Consider the following 19,805-nt stretch of genomic DNA (forward strand, 5'->3'; position numbering starts at 1 on the left):
GACCCCAGTTCAATCCCTGGGTTGGGAAGATCCCCTGGAGAAGGTAATGGCAATCCACTCCAGTACTGTTGCCTGGAAAATCCCATGGACAGAGGAGCCTGGTAGGCTACATGTGGTCCATGGGGTCACAAAGAGTCAGACACGACTGAGCGACTTCACCTCACTTCAAGATGTAATGTATAACCTCATTTAGTGAACCCTGTCAAAAGAAGTATCTTTTACAACTAAGTACTCATGAGTTAAAAGAAATGTATAAAAAGTCCAAAATCACATTGGTATAGTAAACTAAAGATGTTGTCCCTATTAGTTTGGCTTGCTTTTGGAATTCAGTGGTTATAACTAAAATGAAATGGAAACATGGGCTTGATGGTCATATTGTATATGACCATCACCCATAGTAACTCATGGAGAACACAGTTCTTTATGCCCATGGAATAGGACAGGGAGCCCCAAGACATTAAAGCAATGATTCTGCTATTTTTTTTTTTCTTCCCCAAAACATGGTACCACTTACTGTGGCATTCAGTTTAGGCTCACCCTTCTCATTCCATAATATGTTTTTTATTTTCTAATTGTCTGCTATTTTATAGTATTTAATGATTACTTTTAAAGTATTTCTGACATCATGGAACATTCTGTTGGAACACATCTTTTGCTAATAAAGACCTTTTTAATTGTAGGCAGGATAATGGAGAAATTATTTTACAGTGGATAAGGATATATCTGTAGAACTATCTGTTCTGAAATCTGGAAAATATTTTAGTAGCAAACTGATTTATAACTTTGGGGAACATGTATTACCTAGTCATCACTCAGAGTACTAGTTAACAACCACAGTATATAATTTTTCCTGCCCAAACTGGCAACTGATCTTCCCCCTTCAATATACCAGTCCAGAAAAAAAAAAAAAGGTAATACAGATGGCTCCATTTGCTTCAGTTAAAAAATGTTGATGAGTCTCTTCAGTTAGAAAAGTAGAATGGTCTACTAATAATAGAAATAAGAAATGTGATGGCTGTAATTATAATAGTACTCTAACTAGAACAGTAGCTAACATTTATTGAACATTTACTAAGTACCAGGCAGTATGCTAAGTGCTTTGTATGCATAAAGTCAGTTAACCCTCACAATAACCAATATTTAACTTGTAGAGCAGAAATTTGGCACCCCACTCCAGTACTCTTGCCTGGAAAATCCCATGGACAGAAGAGCCTGGGGGGCTGCAGTCCATGGAGTCGCTATGAGTCGGACACAACTGAGTGACTTCACTTTCACTTTTTACTTTCCTGCATTGGAGAAGGAAATGGCAACCCACTCCAGTGTTCTTGCCTGGAGAATCCCAGGGACGGGGGAGCCTGGTGGGCTGCTGTCCCTGGGATCGCACAGAGTCGGATACGACTGAAGTGACTTAGCAGCAGAGCAGAAATGGAGGCGAAGAATCAGTTCGGAGTTATTGGAATATAGTTTGTCTGACTGAGTAGGCTGCGCTCCTTCCACTGTAACATGGTGCCTCTTGTATTTATAGTGTGATTTCAGTTAAAGCACCTCTGTAATAATAGTGAGCTGGCTGGTTTCTTCAAGGAAAGCATTTAAAAGAAAAAAGAGGCTAAATGGCCAGATAATGGAGGGATGGTAGTTAGAAGTTGAAGTGGTTATGATGCTGCCTGAGATGACAAGGGGAGCAGGCACAGTCTGGTGGGGGTGAGGAGGTGTCAAGTGAACAGAAAGAGAATAGGTTTCATCAAGAATCAGAGGTAAAGTGGTTCTTAGACCACCATCTAGTCAGAGTGTCCTTTTAGGAAAGCAGTCTACTACTCAAAAAGGGCCCAACACAACTGTCTTATCTTTTTGAGATATGCTTTTAGTAGTCAATTAAGTGAAAAAGCAGCTTGTGTTAAACAAATGACCATCATAAATAAATATTGCAGTGGAAGCCCGGAGACCACATATTAAAACCAATTACTGAAGAAATCTGTGAAGACAAGATGGCAGAGAAGAAGGACTCAAACTTACCTCCTCTCACTAAAACACCAAAATCACAACTGCTGAATAACCATCAACAAAAGACTCAAACCTACCAAAAAAGATAATATACCCACAAAGAGAAAGCAGAAGCCACAGAAAGTTGGTAGGAGGAGCACTTTCATGATATGATGAAATCCCATCCCTCTGAGTGGGCGACCCACAAACTAGAAAACAATTATATTACAGAGGTTCTCGCACAGGACTGTGAACTGAGAGCCCTATGTCAGACTCCCCAGCCTGCAGGTCTGGCATCAGGAGGAGGAGCCCCCAGAGCAATTTGGCTTTGAAGGCCAGTGGAGCTTGAGTAGAGGGGCTCCACAGGACTGGGGGAAACAGATTCCACTCTAGGAGGACACAAACAAGGTTTCATGTGCACAGGGACCAAGGGCAGAGCAATGACTCCATAAGAACGTGGGCCAGACCTACCTGTGGGTCTTGGAGGGCCTCCTGAGGGAGACAGAGGTAGTCTGTGGCTCACTCTGGGGACAAGGACACTGATGGTTGACACCCAGGGGATTCTCTTCAGTGTGAGCTTTCCTGGAGGTTGCCATTTTGGCACCAAGAGCTTGCCCCACCCAACAGCCTGCAGGTTCCAGTGATGGAACACTTCAGGCCAAACAACCAACAGGGTGAGAACACAGCCCCACCAGTCATGGAACAGGCTGCCTAAAGTTGTCCTGAGCCAACAGCCGTCTATAAACCCACCGTTTGACACAGCCCTGCCCTCCAGAGGGATGGAACCCAGCTCTACCCACCAGAAAGCATGCACAAGCCTCATTGGGCCAGCCTTACTTACTGGGGGACAGAAACCAGAACCAAGAAGAATTATAATCCTACAGCCTAAGAAACAGAGACCATGAACATAGAAAGTTAGGCAAAATGAGATAGCAGAAAAATATGTTCCAGAGAAAGGAATGAGATAAAGCTCCAGAAGAACAGGGAAGCAAACTAGAGATAGGTAATGTATCTGACAAAGAATTCAGAGTTTTGATGGTAAAGATGATCTAAGATCTCAGAAAAAGAATGGAGGCGTAGACCTAAAGGATACAAAAATGTTTAATAAAGAGCTGGAAGCTCTGAAGAACAAACCGATGAACAATACATTAACTGAAAAAGTACACTGGACAGAATCAATATCAGAATAAACGAGGCAGAAGAATGAGTGAGCTGGAAGACAGATTGGTGGAAACCTCTGCTGCAGTACGGAATAAAGAATAAAAGAATGAAAAGAAATGAGGATAGTATCAGTGACCTCTGGGACAACATTAAACACACCTTGCATTCCAGGGGTCCCAGAAGAGAGAAAGGGCCTGGAAAAATATTTGAAGAGATATTAACTGAAAAATTCCCTAACCTGGGAAAGGAAACAGTCACCTGAGTTGAGAAATACAGAGAGTCCCATACAGGAGAAACCTAATGATGAACACACCAAGACAAACACTAATCAAATTGACCAAAATTAAAGACAAAGAGGAAATATTAAAAGCAACAAGGCAAAAGCAACAAATCGCATAAAGGGAACTCCCATAAGGTTATCAGGTGATTGCTGAGCAGAAACTCTGAAGGCCAGAAAGGAGTGGCATGATATATTAAAGTGATGGAAGGGCAAAAGCTACAACCAAGAATGCTATAACCCGGAAGACTCTTATTCAGGTTCAGAATAAGAGAAAGATCAAAAGATCTTTTTTTGAAAGATCAAAAGCTTTACAGACCAGCAAAATCTGAGAATTCAGCACCACCAAAACAGCTTCACAGCAAATGCTAAAGGAACTCCTCTAGATGGAAAAGAAAAGGCCACAACTACAAACAAAATTACGAATGAGAAAACTTTGCCAGTAAAGGCAAACACACAGTAAAGCTAGGAAGTCATCCACTCACAAATGCAGTATCAAAATGAGCAACTCTGACAAGAGGAAATTACAAATGAAAGATGTTGGAAATGCATTTGAAATTAAGAGTCCAGCAGCTTAATTTGTGTGTGGATACATGCACACACACATATGTATAGACTGCTATATCAAGTCCTCAAGGCAACAGCAAACCAAAATTCTACAGTAGACACAAACACACAATAAGCAACACAAAACACTAAAGATAGCCGTCAAATCACATGAGAGGAAAACAAAACAGGAAGGGAAGAAAAACAACCCCCCAAAAAGCAAAAAACACACCCCAAACAATGAACAGGATGGCAATAAGAACATAAATATTGATAATTATTTTAAATGTCAACCAAAAGACACAGACTGGGTGAACTGACACAGAAATCAAACCTGTATGTATGCTGTCCACAAGAGACCCACTAAATCTAGGACATATACAGACTGAAAGTAAAGGAAGGGAAAAGGTATTCCATGCAAGTGGCATTCAGAAGAAAGCTGGAGTAGTAGTCCTCATATTAGAAAAAATAGACATCAAAAAAGACTACTACAAGACACAAAGTAGGATGCTACATAATGAGCAAGTGATCGAGAAGATAAAACAACCATTAATATATATGCACCCAACATAAGGGCACCTCAGTATATAAGGCAAAGACTAACAGCCATAGAAGGAGAAACTGACACGGTAATAGTGGGGGACTTCCAACACCACACTTAGACCAATGGACAGAATCATCTGGAAAGAAAATCAATCAGGAAACATTGGCCTTAAATGGCAAATTACATCAGAGTTAATCGATACAAATTAACTTATTTACAAAATAGAAATAAAACTGAGACTCTGAAAACAAACTTACAATTACCAAAGGGCAAATGTGGGAGGAGGGATAAATTATGAGTTTGGCAGTAATATCTACATACTACTGTATATAAAATAGGTAATCAACAAGGACCTAACGTATAGCATAGGGGACCCTACTGAGTAATCTGTAACAACCTATAGAGGAGAAGAATGGATATATGTATAACTAAATTATTTTGCTGTACACCTGAAGTTAACACAACATTGTAAATCAACTTTACTCCACATGAAATAAAAATTAAATTAAAAGAACAATTATCATGAGGTAGCATATTAAAAAGCAGAGACATTACTTTGCCAAAAAAGGTCCGTCTAGTCAAGGCTATGGTTTTTCCAGTGGTCATGTATAGATGTGAGAGTTGGACTGTGAAGAAAGCTGAGCATCGAAGAATTGATGCTTTTGAACTGTGGTGTTGGAGAAGACTCTTGAGAGTCCCTTGGACTGCAAGGAGATCCAACCAGTCTATTCTAAAGGAGTTCAGTCCTGGTTGTTCATTGGAAGGACTGATGCTAAAGCTGAAACTCCAGTACTTTGGCCACCTCATGCGAAGAGTTGACTCGTTGGAAAAGACTCTGATGCTGGGAGGGATTGGGGGCAAGAGGAGAAGGGAGCAACAGAGGATGAGCTGGCTGGATGGCATCACCGACGTGATGGACATGAGTTTGTGTGAACTCCGGGAGTTGGTGATGGACAGGGAGGCCTGGCGTGCTGCAATTCATGGGGCTGCAAAGAGTTGGACACGACTGAGTGACTGAACTGAACTGAACATCTTTACTGCTAACTCACGCATGTAACTGAATTCAGTTTCTGACACCTAATAGCTAACACAAGGCAGGTGAGAAGTTTAAGACATAAAGAAGTTATGGTTAAGAAGTCTTAGCAGGAAATACTGAAGAAGAGAAAATGCATAACAAAGAAAGTTGTTTCTGAGCCTGTGTTTACAATATACTTCACCAAGACTATTTAGAAATACACACTTAACCTGAATACAGCACCCATTATATAACATGATACAGATGTGTTGTTCTTGTAATAATAATGGTGAAAAGTTTTTCCTGAGTACCTTGATCTCCATCATTTTTGTACTTGATTTTATATTTTTACTAGATTATAACCTTCTTAAGGATATGTATTGTCTTTCACATAATAAAGGCTAAATCAGTATTAGATGAGTTGAATGTTTTCTTTTGTCTGAATAGATAAGCACAGTATACTACCATCTTAGCGCTATGTGTGTTACACTGATCAGTATCTATCACGGATAATTTATTTTATATGTACCTCTAATCACAGGACAGTTCAGTAAGTGATTATGTAACTCTTTTTGGTACTAGATTAACCCAGATCCAAAAGAAGTTGCTCACTTAGAAAAGAGCTTTTCCACGAGAAAGTTTTTGGTTTTGATTTTCAGTTACACACTTAATAAATTTATCACACAATTTAAAAATGTTAATGCACCAAAATATAGTTATATTTACTAGTCTCACTGCTGCTATATTATTTTTAACAACAGTAGCTTTATTCTTTGATTTTAAACAATTAAGGATTTCCTCCAACCTTTGGTTTTGTTACGTGTTTGGAAGCTGTCACTGAGTTTTAACCATGCAGTAATTGTCTTCATCATTAGGTGGCACAGGTGTGCACATTTGAGGCAACTTAAAATCAAGTTAAAGTAGTTGGGAGTGAGAAGTCAAACACTCCATTGAACAAAACCCTGCCTTCAAGAAGTTTATAATCTTCCTGGATAGATAAGAATAGAGTTCATGGAAATACAAAAAAAAATAGTATGACTGTTTAATTATGTGTTGGGTTGTGTGGTATATAGTATAAACTATTATGCTGAATTACACAATCACTTCATGGCAAATAGTTGGGGAAACAATAGAAACAGTGACAGACGTTATTTTCTTGGGCTCCAAAATCACTTCAGATGGTGACTGTAGCCATGAAATTAAAAGACACTTGCTCCTTGGAAGAAAAGCTGTGACCAACCTAGACAGCATTTTAAAAAAGCAGAGACATTACTTTGCCAACAAGGGTCCATCTAGTCAAAGCTATGGTTTTCCTGTAGTCATGTATGGATGTGAGAGGTGGACTATAAAGAAAGCTGAGCACCAAAGAATTGATGCTTTTGAGCTGTGACGTTGCAGAAGACTCTTGAGAATCCCTTGGACAGCAAGGAGATCCAACCAGTCAATCCTAAAAGAAATCAGTCTTGAATACTCAGTGGAAGGACTGATGCTGAAGCTGAAACTCCAATTCTTTGGCCACCAGATGTGAAGAACTGACTCACTGGAAAAGACCCTGATGCTGGGAAAGATTGAAGGCAGGAGGAGATGGGGACGACAGAGGATGAAATGGTTGGATGGCATCGCTAACTCAATGGACATGAGTTTGAACAAGCTCCAGGAGTTGATGATGGACAGGGAAGCCTGGTGTGCTGCAGTTCATGGGGTCACAAAGAATGGGACACGACTGAGCGACTGGACTGACTGACTGACTGACACAATTACAGATGTGTTCAGTGAAGAGAGCTCATGTTGAAATACTCAGGAAAGGCTTGTTCAAGAAGCTGCATTTCCCTTGGAGCTTAGAGACCTTATGTAATTAGGATAGGCATAAAAAAAATAAGGATGGCTGAGGACAGGAAAGGGAGAGTACAAGAACGGGCACTGAGTTTGGGCCAGGTGGAGCTGAGTGGTCAGCTAGGGGAAAACCAATCTGATTGAATTGAAGACCTGTGCCGTAAACTAACAGATGGTACTTAAGAAGGTTATGTGGAGCCATTATTGTTGAAAAACTTAATTCCTGCTCCCAAAGAGTCATGTTTTTATTTTTTTCCATTTCTAGATCAAGTCACTCAAGCAAACAGCTCATGTGTTAAGATGCTAAAACATATGGATATATTTTAAGTTTCAGATGTGAAATGTTTTTTAAGTCAAAGTAAAACAATCCGTATTTTAGTTCGTATTTAGTTCATATGCCTAAATTCTGAATATGAAGAAATGAAGAATCCTGTCTTGCCACTAATCTAGGGGATATACACTTGACGGGTAAAGATTAAGTAAATTCCCACTAGGCGTTTTGGATCAGCACACCTGACCAAAATTCCTCAGTTTATATTCAGGGAGAGAGAAGCATTAACTGAACACCCAGATTACACTTAAGAGTATCTGATAGTCCTGTGTTGGGCTCCCTCATTTTGGTCTTTATTTGTTCTGAGAAAGCTGGTGGTTTTCTAGGAACTAATACCAGTATATTGATCATAGAGAGCTCAGTCTTCAGTGGCCTTTTTAGACCACTTTTATGTCTTGGGCTTTTTGCTACCTAGTGATAACCCAGTCGTTTCTTGTCCGTAGTGGCTGTGCAAATGGGGGACGAACAGTGGCCAGCAGGAGTTATAACACTGCATTTATCTTAATTGGTGACCCTCCCCCAGGACTGCATTTCGATGACCCTTCCTACCAAACTGCGTGTTTGAGGAGCCCAGGAAGAAAAGGCAGACAAACTATTGGAATATTCTGTGCATTAAGTGTCATTGCACTCTGACTTGTTTATGTGACATTTTATTGCTGGAAACTATTTATAAAATACAATAAGACCTTTCCCTTATGTTAAAAAAAAATGTGGAAGTAGATCTCTGAGATTTATTATAATATTTCCTGAGACCTAAATTTTCATCTTTCCCCAAATTTGTAGATATCTTTGTAGACTCTCATTTGAGGCCATGTTTTAAAGAACAAAGCTTTTATCTATGGTGATGAATAAAATAGAACAAAACCTAGAGGAAATTTGGATGTTGATCAGTGGGAAGTCACACAGATCAACTAAGTAACTTGGTCTTAATACATCATGAAGCAGAAATGATCCACAGTCGCCTGGGCAAAATTATATATGACCATATGTTAAAGACCTTTGGAGTCACTCATTTCAAATCTTTGAATGCCATGGTACTGCTTTAGATCATAAATGGCATTTCTATTGTTCATTTTCATTTTTTCTCTCTTTGTCATAGCAAAACATCTGAGATGCTCACTTCAGAGAGAACTTGCCATTGTGTTCAGTGAAGAAAGTCATGACAGTCTTAATTTAAAATGATAGAAACCCTATTAGGTCCATAAAAACAACCAGGTCACATTTATCAAGTACTTGCCAGGTTCCATGCACTGAACTGTTCACATGTTGCTGTCATGCAGTAGAACTGCCCAGGGAGCTTTCTAAAACATACATGCTTGGGTTTAGGCTCAGATCTGCTGAGTCAGAGTCTGGTGGTACACTCCTGGGCTCAGCTACCTCACTAGCTGCTTTCTTACGGATCACTTAGTTTTCAAAACTGTGCTTCCTGGTGGTTGGCCTCGTGCTACACCAAAGGAGATGGGCTCAGTTAGCAGCGTGCCTACGTCTCAATGGCTGCTGAGTGGAGTGCCATGAACTCAGGTCTCTTTGATGGCAAAGCCTATGTTTCTTCCTACTATGTAATAAGTTAACAGTTTTTCTATTCCAGACGCTACAAAAACACCATCATCATTGTGTAGAGGTTTTTTCTCTGTTACCCAGATTGCGCTCTGATATCCTTGGCTATACTGAGTTTTGTTTAAATGGAAAAATACATCAAGGATTTCCTTTTTGTAAGCACTTTTTTTTTCTGGTTCCTTTATTTGCCAGCTCTTCCTTTATTTTTCTGATCCTTAAAGCTTAAACTATCTTTCCTTTCAAATTGTGGTTCTTTTTCTTTTTGCCACCAACTCTCAAATAGCTTGATGAGTTGATAATATTAGCTCTTTACATATATATGTGTGTGTACACACACACACACACACACATACACACACACATAAGATGTGTATGTGTGTGCTAAGTTGCTTTAGTCATGTCCAACTCTTTGCGACCTTATGGACCATAGTCCACAGGCTTCTCTGTCCATGGGATTCTCCCAGGCAAGAATATTGGAGTGGGTTGCCATTTCCTTCTCCAGGGGATTTTCCCAAACCAGGGATCCAACCACCATCTCTTATGTTTCCCGCATTGGCAGAAGGGTTCTTTACCACTAGTGCCACCTGGGAAGCTCCATATATAATGATATGTATCTTTTTATTTATTGTAAAAAAAAAAAAAAGTAGTTGGAAAATTAATTCCGAAAAAGAAAATGGCACCCATAGTCTTGGCAGGCACTTCTCAGAAACATCCAGTGCCTTATGACATACAGTCTTCTTGTGTTTCTCCACGTTTTATTTTTTAAATCTGGGTATATTCTATTTTGTTTGTAAAGTTTTTTCTTTTTTTATTTACTATAATGTGCACATTTTCACCATTCTTACATAATTTTTTATAAGTATGCTATGTTAATATATGCATGGGGCTTCATCAGATAGAAGTACCATTTTATTTAATGAGGCCTCTATTATTCAGTTAAATGGTTTCCAGTTTTCCACTCGTATAGATAATGCCACAGTGTGTGTACATCTCTAATTATTAGGGTATATTTCCAAATCTAATTACTGAGTCCAGGGTATGTTTTTTTTAAGTTAAAAAAATATATTTGTCTTATGTTCTGCTCCATTTCATTCAGTCACCACATTCTATGATATTGCCTTGGAAGCATCTCTTAGAGAAACCTCCTACATTTCCAACAGTGGCCCCATTCAGTGGGTTCCTATTACCTCTTTTCACTCTTCCTGGCTTTCTCACTGGTCTACCTCTGGTATCTTCTTTGCTAATCCATATTGCACACAGCTAACACTTGGTCTTCATAAAGTACCACTCTAATGTAATTGTGTGTGTTTTCGTTTGTTCAGAAAATATTTCTTGGGCACATATGTTACATGAGTTGCTGAGATACCAAGACATCAGGTTAGGAAACATTAAAATGCATTATCATTCAAGAGCTATGAATAAAAAGTAACTTAAGCACATACAGAAAAGTTAGTCTTTTTTGATATGGAATAGGTGGCATGTGAGCCGAGAAAGAATAATGAGGCATTTTCCAGGGAGAAAAAACATTTAAATATTTGCATTACTTCCATATTCCTTAGTCAGGACTTTTTATAATGTGGTTCCAATCTTTTTTTTAATTTTATGCAGTGTGAGCCAACCTATTTGAATTAATGGACTATTCCTGACTGTGCCTTATGCTTTGTGACTTTTGCCTCTGGTTATATCTGTCCAGGCTAAGACCTTCCCGGTTTTGCTCTTATCTTTAACCTCCAAATGCTATTCTTCCTTTAATGATCTTCACCTAAGGGTCCATTCTCATTTCCCCTGCCTGGCAGACATCTGGACTGAATATCCTTTTCCTCTCTAATAGGACTTAGCACTTCCCTTAATAGCCACTTTAATACATTTTACCTCTTACCTTCCTAAAAGGAAAGCAACGGCCATGTCACCTAAACCATTAAGGGCAAAGATTTTATTTCTAAATCTAATGAATACCTTCATGCTTTTATATTACTTTCCTCTTAGCAGCATTTGGCACTGTTAATTCTTCTTGATATATGCTCTCCCTTTGGCTTTTCATTTTTTCTCCTACTTCTCTGGCCTCCTCTCAAGACTTTTGCATGTTCTTCATTCCTTTCTGTGTTCCTCATAAGGGTCTCCCAGACCCCTTTGTTCTATGCCACACATTCTCCCTGGGACGTGTCATTCAAGGTGGTGGCTCAGATAATCATCCATGTGCTCGTGACTCCTAATTCTGAATCTTTAGTTCAGAACCACTCTTAGTTCAGAGCCATATGTGTGACCTTTGCCACATGGAGTTTCTGCAGGCGTTTCAATATGCTCATAATTGAGTTTATCATTCACCCTAAACTGCATTTCCTCCTCTAGTCCTCACCCTGTGGAATCATCATCATCATTGTCAATCAGGCCACTTCTAGATGAAGGTGACAGCACACTGCATTAGGCACTTGGGGCCTAGAGTCAAAAGACCTGGCTTCGAATCCTGGTTTCCTTGGGACTAGGAAGTATGTGACTGGTCAGATCGGTTTCTCTCATTAAGCTTCATTTTCATCTTCTGTAACATAGGTTTAATAACAGTGCTAGCTTTCTGTGATTTTATAGGACTCTTGAGGGTTCAGTAAAGTCAGGCATGTAAAGCATTTAGCCTGCGCATGTGTTTGTGTGTGTGCACTTAGTTGCTCAGTTGTGTTTGACTCTGCAAACCCATGGACTGCAGCCCACCAGGCTCCTCTGTCCATGGGATTCTCCAGGCAATAATACTGGGCCTGGGTTGCTCTTTCCTCCTCTAGGGGATCCTCCAAACCCAAAAATCGAACCCACGTCTCTTGCATTGGTAAGTGGATTCTTTACAACAGTGCCACCTGAAGCAGCCAAGAGCACTTAGCACAGTGCCTGAAAAATAGCAAGCACTCAATAAATGTTACAGTGCAAATTGGATTCTGTCAGCTCCCTGTAAATGGTTTTGGGTTTCACCGTGTTCCCAGGTTAAATCTACTCCTTTGACTGATTCCAGGCCCCATGTGACCTAGTCCTTGCTTGCCTTTCCGGCCAACTGCCATCTCTGATTGTCCCACTGTCCTAGCCATGCTGACCTCCTCTCCTCCCCCAGGGTGCACAACACTCTGAGCCTTCCCCTAGAGCAGAGCTGCTCCTCCTCAGCCTGGAGGTTGCAGCCTAGATGACAGTTCATTTGGGAAGCCTTCCCAGCTATTGTAAGACTTCTTTGTTCTCTATGTGAATGCTTTTCCTACTATATTTGCCCTATATAAACCTTTTTTTCCTGTGATATTGTCACTTATTTAATTATCCATTTTATCCATTAACTCTCAGTTTCCTGACCGTAAGGATCAGGTCAGGTCCCTTGACAGCTTTTATCCTAGACTTCAGCACAGGCCTGGCGTATTAAAGGTGCTCTTCAGATTTTTTGAACCAATCGCTATTTGGTTGAGGTAATTTATACCCTACCATGGTTCAATACTGATTTAAAGTGGCAACATAAATATGTGTATTATGATAACAGCAGCAGCACAACATAAAAATATTTAAGGTAAAGGGACAATAAAGGTATGAATTTAATAGACAAAGTATTTCTTACAAGGTTATTGTATATGTAAGATATATTATAAGCTCTGTATTCCTATAAAATATGGGTCTATAAATTGGCCCTGTGCTTTCTGGCATCTTCTATAAATAAAGGAACGGAATGGTATCATTGACAAGGGGCCATAAGATTACAGCAAACCATATGCCTCAGAAGCAGAAAGACACGTAGAGAGAAGATGGTAGGGTAGCAAAGGCCAAGAAACAGCAGAGGTCATGAGCTGGTAGAAGACATAATTAAAAGCTGTAGAGGAACCAGAAGATATTAGAAGGCAGAAGTCATTAAAGAAGGAAAAGGAACTTCTCTGCTGGGAAGGAGTGGTTGGGAGTCTGTCTGCCTGTTCAGGGGGACATGAGTTCGGTCCCTGGTCCAGGAGGATCCCACATCCTATGAAGCAGCTAAGCCCATGTGCCACGACAACTAGGACTGCACTTGGAACCCACAAGCCACAACTACTGAAGCCTGTGTGCCCCAGAGCCTATGCTCTGCAAAAAGAGGAAGCCACCACAATGACAAACCTGTGCATCGCAGTAAAGAGTGGCTCCTGCTCGTCATCACATCTAGAGAAAGCCCGCACCCAGCAACAAAGACTTAGTGTAGCCAATAAACAAACAAATAAAAAAAGTAAACCTATTTTAAAAAAGAAGAAAAAGGAGGACACGGTGGTGGTGGGGAGGAAGAAGAGAAGATGACGAGAACAAGAACTAAAAGGACCCTTGAGTAAAAGAAGCTAAAGGATATTAACATTGAAGAGGAAGATGATTGTTTGGAGGATAAATATCAAAGAGCTGAGCCCCTCCAGTTGCAGAGGACCTCAGTTGGGACTGTCAGCTCCAGCGGCTTGGGGGATGTCCAGGTGACCCAGCCATTGGACCCCAATGATCTCCTTGTTCACCAACCCTGTTCCTTCCTCTCCTTCTGAGGCCTGAGTGAGCAACTATTCCTGAGTTCCCATGAGGCTTGGCCTTGGGGCTAATGGTCCATTCTACTTATGCCCAAGGGTATCCTCATGATAAATCTTTTTTTTTTGGAAAAAATAAAGCAAACCACGTGCTCAGAAAAAGCATGCCCATTTATGAAACTAAAGCTCTTTGGTTCCTCACCAAGGACGTTGTGCACTGTGGTGACCAGCAGCCTCACAGCATCTTTATGTTCAGTGTTTCACATAGCCTCAGAGTGCTTGCCCACATTGGCTAATGGCAAAATGAGAAGGAGCAGTTCAGTAAAAGGTGTTGACCTCGTAAGAGATCAAGACATTGTTTTAACTAAAGGTATGGAGAGGCTGCATGTCCTTTAAACCCTTCTCCACAATTGGTATTTCACTCATGAGCTTTGGATGAGAATTGCTTTGTACAGATTTGGGTGACTTTTCATAAGGCATATTTTGTATCATAAGTTAAGTACTAGTCCAAAGGCTTTAGTTGTAGGTGGAGCTGGAAGTAGGCTTCTCTACTGAGGTTTTACGCAGAACTGAAGGTGGCCAGTGTGGTCTGCAGAAAACAATTGCGATTTATGTGATATTGCTGGCAATGTTTAACAGAATGGTGCCTTGCCCAGAGAGAAGACCATTGCCCAAAGCTCAGTCCCTGTCTGTGTGGCCTTTCTGGTCTTGTTTCTTGCTCTAACAGCATGCCCTGTCTTCATTTCAGACAGGTGGAACATGCTTTTCTCATGCTACTCCTTTTCCTGAACTGTTCCCAGTGATCTGGGTAGCTCTCCTTGGTCCTTCAAAACAGTTCAAACGTCTTTTCCATTTCAGACTCTCCTGATCGGGTTCTCTCCTCTTAACTCTCATCATACTCTATGCATTTGTCTTAATCATTTTTTTTATCAGTGATTTTTTTTTTTTTAATCTCTCTTGGGCCGTCTATAGGGTCGCACAGAGTCGTTCATGACTGAAGCAACTTAGCAGCAGCAGTGGCAGCTTGGACCCTGAGCTCCTTTAGGGTAGATGCTGTCTTGTTGTTTTTATATCTGAGGTCCTAGTGTCATGAATATTACCGGTACTCAGTATAGATTTGTACAGCCTCTTGTAGATACTGTTTTCAGCATCTCACAGATACACAAATGCACCTCACATGCTTGTTAATGCACTTGCAATTAGTAATGCCTTCTACCACATTCAGTCTAGAGATCAGACACTCCACATAGACCCCTTCATTTTAGCGGAGATGAGGTTTATGGCAGTGCTACATGGCCACATAAGGCAGGTGCACTGTTGATTTTTTTTTTTTAAGCCATCTTAAGACAGTTGCCTGCTTTGTTTTGTTTTGTTTTAAACTAGTGCAGGATACATATAAGGCTGATTTTTTCCAGATTATTTATACTATTAGAAGGGACATACAGAAGATTATTATTTGTAACTTAGATGACCAGCTCTTTGCATTTGATCATGTAAAAATCAGTATAGAATTGTAGTTCTTAAATGTTTCCCTGGATTATTAGTATTTCTACTCAACCACTTTCAGCTTCTGAGATAGCCCTCACAAGACAGTCACTGCAGACTTTTGCCTCTCTGTACCACTTGAATTCAGTAGGAGAGAAATCTTTTTCTTGAGTTATGTACTATTTCTCTAACACTGGCCAGCTATGATAAATGTCAAGGTAGTTATTTATCATAGTGTGAAAGGTAGGCCTGGGTGATGAGTTCATGTCTTATGACACCATTATTTAAAATTTTCAAAATACATATTTTCCTGTTGGTTAGATGATTATCATTTGCATAAATGAGTGAAAATTATATGCAAGTATTGGTACTCTGTGTAATGTTTATTATCTTAAAAGTAGTACACTGAAAATTGCTGATAACTGACACTTATAAAATATGTTTATTTTAAAATTTAGAATTGTGGAAGAAGCTTTGTAAGTAAAATTTGTGGAACTTCCTTTGAGTGATAATTTTCTGTAGGCTGTATCTGATTGTAAAAAATACTGTTACATACATTAAAATCTTTCAGTTTTTCACTCTGAACGTGTTACGGAGAGAGATGAATCAAGAGCAGAGAATGCTGGCAGCTCTGCCCTCACGGTGTTATCTCACCGACTGGCAGCTAAACACTCAATCTTCATGTCCTTATAATGAAGCAAAACAAGAGTTTCAGTGCATATGCACAATGTATGTAACAATATAATTTATCTTCCTGTTCATCTGAAAATCAAAGTTAATTCTCAACGTGGAGTTGTTGGCCTGAATCTAACTGCTGTAGACCTTTTCATACAGAAATTGTTTTGAACAGGAAATTATGTCTGCCTTTTGGTTTTATATAGTGTATAATTTCATTGTGGATGTATGATTTTTCTTTTCTGGGCCTGTCCTTTTTTCTGAGCACATGTCCATTTCAGTACTTTTAAAGGTACCTTTCTCTTTTAGCTTTGTAGATTTGCTTTATAAGTTTTTTCCTTCCTTATTTAAAATAATTAAATATAATTAAAAATAATTTTTTTCTATATTTTGTAGTTGCTAGGACCTCTTCTCATTTTGTTTTTTTTTTGTTTTTAAATGAACTGATGCTCGTTTTGAGTGTTGCAAAGTTATTTTTAAAATAATACTGACCTTTGTTGGTGTGTGTGTGTGTGTGTGTGTGTGTGCACATGTAAGCCAAGTTCATGTGCCTCCACTTTTTAAACATAGATTCCAACCAGAACTCAGTTCCACGAGAACATGAAACTAAGTATAGAAATTATTTGCTTATTAATGTTGAAAATTACCTGAATGGCTTTCTAAATGAAAGAATTATTTTTTCCATTTTATTTCACATAATTATATTCCATACAAAATAAAATTATTACATTTATATGTGCTATTATATGTTTTACTGTATAGGCATCCCTCTGCTTATCATCTGATTGCTAAGAGCACCTAAATGCACTTTGTCGTAGATAGACTGGGCAAAACAAGTCCTGGTGCAGTTATCCCAAGCTGGCCCTTCTGCACTTATGAAATGTAAGATGTGAAAAGTGTGTTTGTAACTTTCTAATTCACCTGCTTTCTCATAATAGAGTTATATAGGAGGGGAAAGCACATGTGTCTCAATGGCTTGAATTATTAAGAAAACTAATATTGGAACCAACATATTAATGATATTTTTACAAATAAGAGAGTATATTATTAATAGTTTCTTTAACAAAAATTAATTCATTAACTATTTGGAAACTTTGTTTAGATTACTGATATGAACCTATTGTCGTTGTTAAATGTCGTTAAAATTCTGTTCTGGATGAAAGCAACTAAGTCTTCTGACCCAGAAAAGCATGTTCAAAGTATAATTTCCATGTACTCACACCAATAGTGCGAAGTCCCTCTCCTGACTAGAAGCATATCAGGGCCAAATGGTAGATCTTTTATAATAATGACATCTAAGTGCAGTCTGCAAAAACAGGAATAATTTGTTGTTCGGCTTTGAGGAGTGCTAGTTAACCAAATTCAGTCAGGTCTGCTCCCTAAGAGCAGTGGTAACTGTGCCCAGAAAAGACACTGACTGACACTTCCTTCTCTGCTATAAGCTAGCTCATCACCATTGTAAATCACCAAAAGCTTAATGCAGTGAGCAGAATCTAGGAAGACTATGCCTTGCCTTCTGAGAAGGTCATTGTTAAGGTTTATGTTTGACTAGAGCAGTTTTTCTTAGCTTGGATAATAATATGCCTTTCCTGCAAGCCCTGTGCACACACATATTTTAATACCTGACTTTGGCACTGTGAGCCATGTTTTTCTTATTTTATCTTCTGTTAAAGGCCATTTTAAATCTATGGGGAGATGGGGAAGATGTAAATCATAGATAAACTATGAATACAGGATTTTAAAACTTTCGTACCACAGTCTCAAAAGTTCTATCAAAGTCTCCCACGTGGAACCCCAAACTGTGTTCTTTAAAAGACATAATCCCATAATCCCATATGATCAAGGCATGCTGCTGACAGCATGAGAATAAAAATTTATGATGAGCGTCTTCCTGTGCTCACTTTCGGAAAGTTAGTGTATGATCAGCTACCATGGAGACATACACCAGGCAGAAGAGAAGGGCCGATAAGAACTGGCAGATCAAGGGGAGAGTTTAGGGAACCAGACTTTGACTTAGATCCTGAGGAACAATTTGCATTTGATTTGGTAAAGATACTGGGAGAGTACAGTCCGGGTTGGAGATCCAGTCATGGAGAATGGCCTAACTGGAATCCAGAGTTCATCTTTTTAAGTGATAAGAGTTAGAGAGATAGTCTTAGTTGTTGTGAAATCTCACTTTAACAAAGTGAAAAACAAAAGGAGTCAGAAATGGTGGAAGTTGTGAAGGTAGTTTTTGTTATTTTGTAAAAATTCTCTGCTTTTTGAGAAATTGTTCCCTTCTTAGTATTCTTAGAGTTGATTATCTTCCTAAGCAATTTACTACTTGTTCTCAGATAAAATAAGATCTCTTGGCTTTCCATCATCATAGTCATCCCAAAATAGTCTTTTATTTTGAGATTTCTGCCTTAATTATGTTCAGCCTAAAGGAAGACTCAGTAAAAGTGATTGCATCTCATGTTTTTTGTTTGTTTTTTTTTAAAAAAACATCTTTTTTGATCTATGAGAGAGGTATTTGCAGACTGCATGATGGCATATAGTAGGGAAAAAAGCATGATTCATCCTAATTACGAAACTATTCCCTAAGAAAGAATCATTGGAGAAATGTCTTGTGTTTTTACAAATAGTTTTGAGACTTACAGAAAATTTTTTTGGCTTTTTCTGTATATGGCTGTAAATGGCCATGATTTTATATTGCAATTTTTTTTGTGTGTGGGACCATTTACTTAGTGACTGCCACTCTAGTGACCTACAGAGTTAGCCATAAAACCTAATCCCTACCCCTTAATACCCCAATTCATACTTTTTAATAACTATGCCTTAAAGTGGGTTTTTGAAGTTGGAAACCCAGATAGGGAGTCCCGTAATAAATATCAGTAAATATTGATTTCATCTAAATCAATCTTCTTCAGCAATAGTTGGCTGATTCACAAGGCTCAATATTCATTGACTTTGAGGGATTCATTTTCTAAAATATTATCAGCTTATCTGAAATTCTAGATAGAATTTTTGAATGTAAAGTCAAAGAAGAACCCTTTGGGTGCAGCATTAAAATGCATTTGTTGACCTTAGAGTAGTTTCATGGGAGTTGGGGCTGCCAGAAACCAGATGTATGTAGAGTGAGTCAAGACAGCAAGCTTAGGTGCTTCCTACAGGGAGTTTGCTGGAGTAATCAGCAGAAGAGGAAGCCATATCAAGTATTACTGATGGAGTTGAGTGTTTTTAAAGGCTGAGGAAATTTAATAGTGGAAATGCTGAAAGAGAAATAGATTGATGATGGAGCAAGTTTTCTGAGAAATCAGGAGTGATCAGGAACAGAAAATTAAAGGGATTCCTCATTTTCTAAGACAGGAAGCATGGCCGAGCTTGAATATATATTTTGGTTTGGGGAGTAAGGGGTAAGAGAGGTGCTTTGATGAAAGACTGTTCTGTCAGGTCAAGGGTCAGGTGGTAACCTGATGCTTATGATGGAGAGAAATGGGGGCAGAGGTGAATGATGAGAGTTTGAAATAGTTGCTGTAGAAAATGAGAAAAGGAAGCTGATAAAAACAAGTAAAAGCATTGTTGAGCTCTCTGATCTCATGCTCCAGGCCCAGTCTGGCTTCCCACAATAACTGAGGTAAGGTAAAGTCGCCCAGTCGTGTCCGACTCTTTGTGACCCCATGGGCTGTAGCCTACCAGGCTCCTCTGTCCATGGGATTTTCCAGGCAGTAGTACTGGAGTGGATTGCCATTTCCTTCTCCAGGGGATCTTCCCAACCCAGGGATCGAACCCTGGTCTCCCACATTGTAGACAGACGCTTAACCGTCTGAGCCACCAGGGAAGTCCTGAGCTTCAGCCAAAGTGGAGACTCACTTTGCCTGCACCGGTCTCTCTCCTTCCTTCCCGTCACCTTTTACAACTGTCTTGTCTCTTCAGCC

At 39.4% G+C, this 19,805-nt stretch overlaps 1 protein-coding gene across 1 annotated transcript in view; it reads left to right on the plus strand.

Annotated features, from left to right (window-relative positions):
* The window catches only part of LCLAT1 (lysocardiolipin acyltransferase 1), a 185,709-nt gene that overhangs the window by 112,012 nt on the left and 53,892 nt on the right, over positions 1 to 19,805 (plus strand). The gene's annotated exons all lie outside the window — the stretch shown is intronic.

The sequence above is a fragment of the Capricornis sumatraensis genome, chromosome 1 (assembly GCF_032405125.1).
Source record: "Capricornis sumatraensis isolate serow.1 chromosome 1, serow.2, whole genome shotgun sequence".
NCBI classification, from domain to species: Eukaryota; Metazoa; Chordata; class Mammalia; order Artiodactyla; family Bovidae; genus Capricornis; species Capricornis sumatraensis.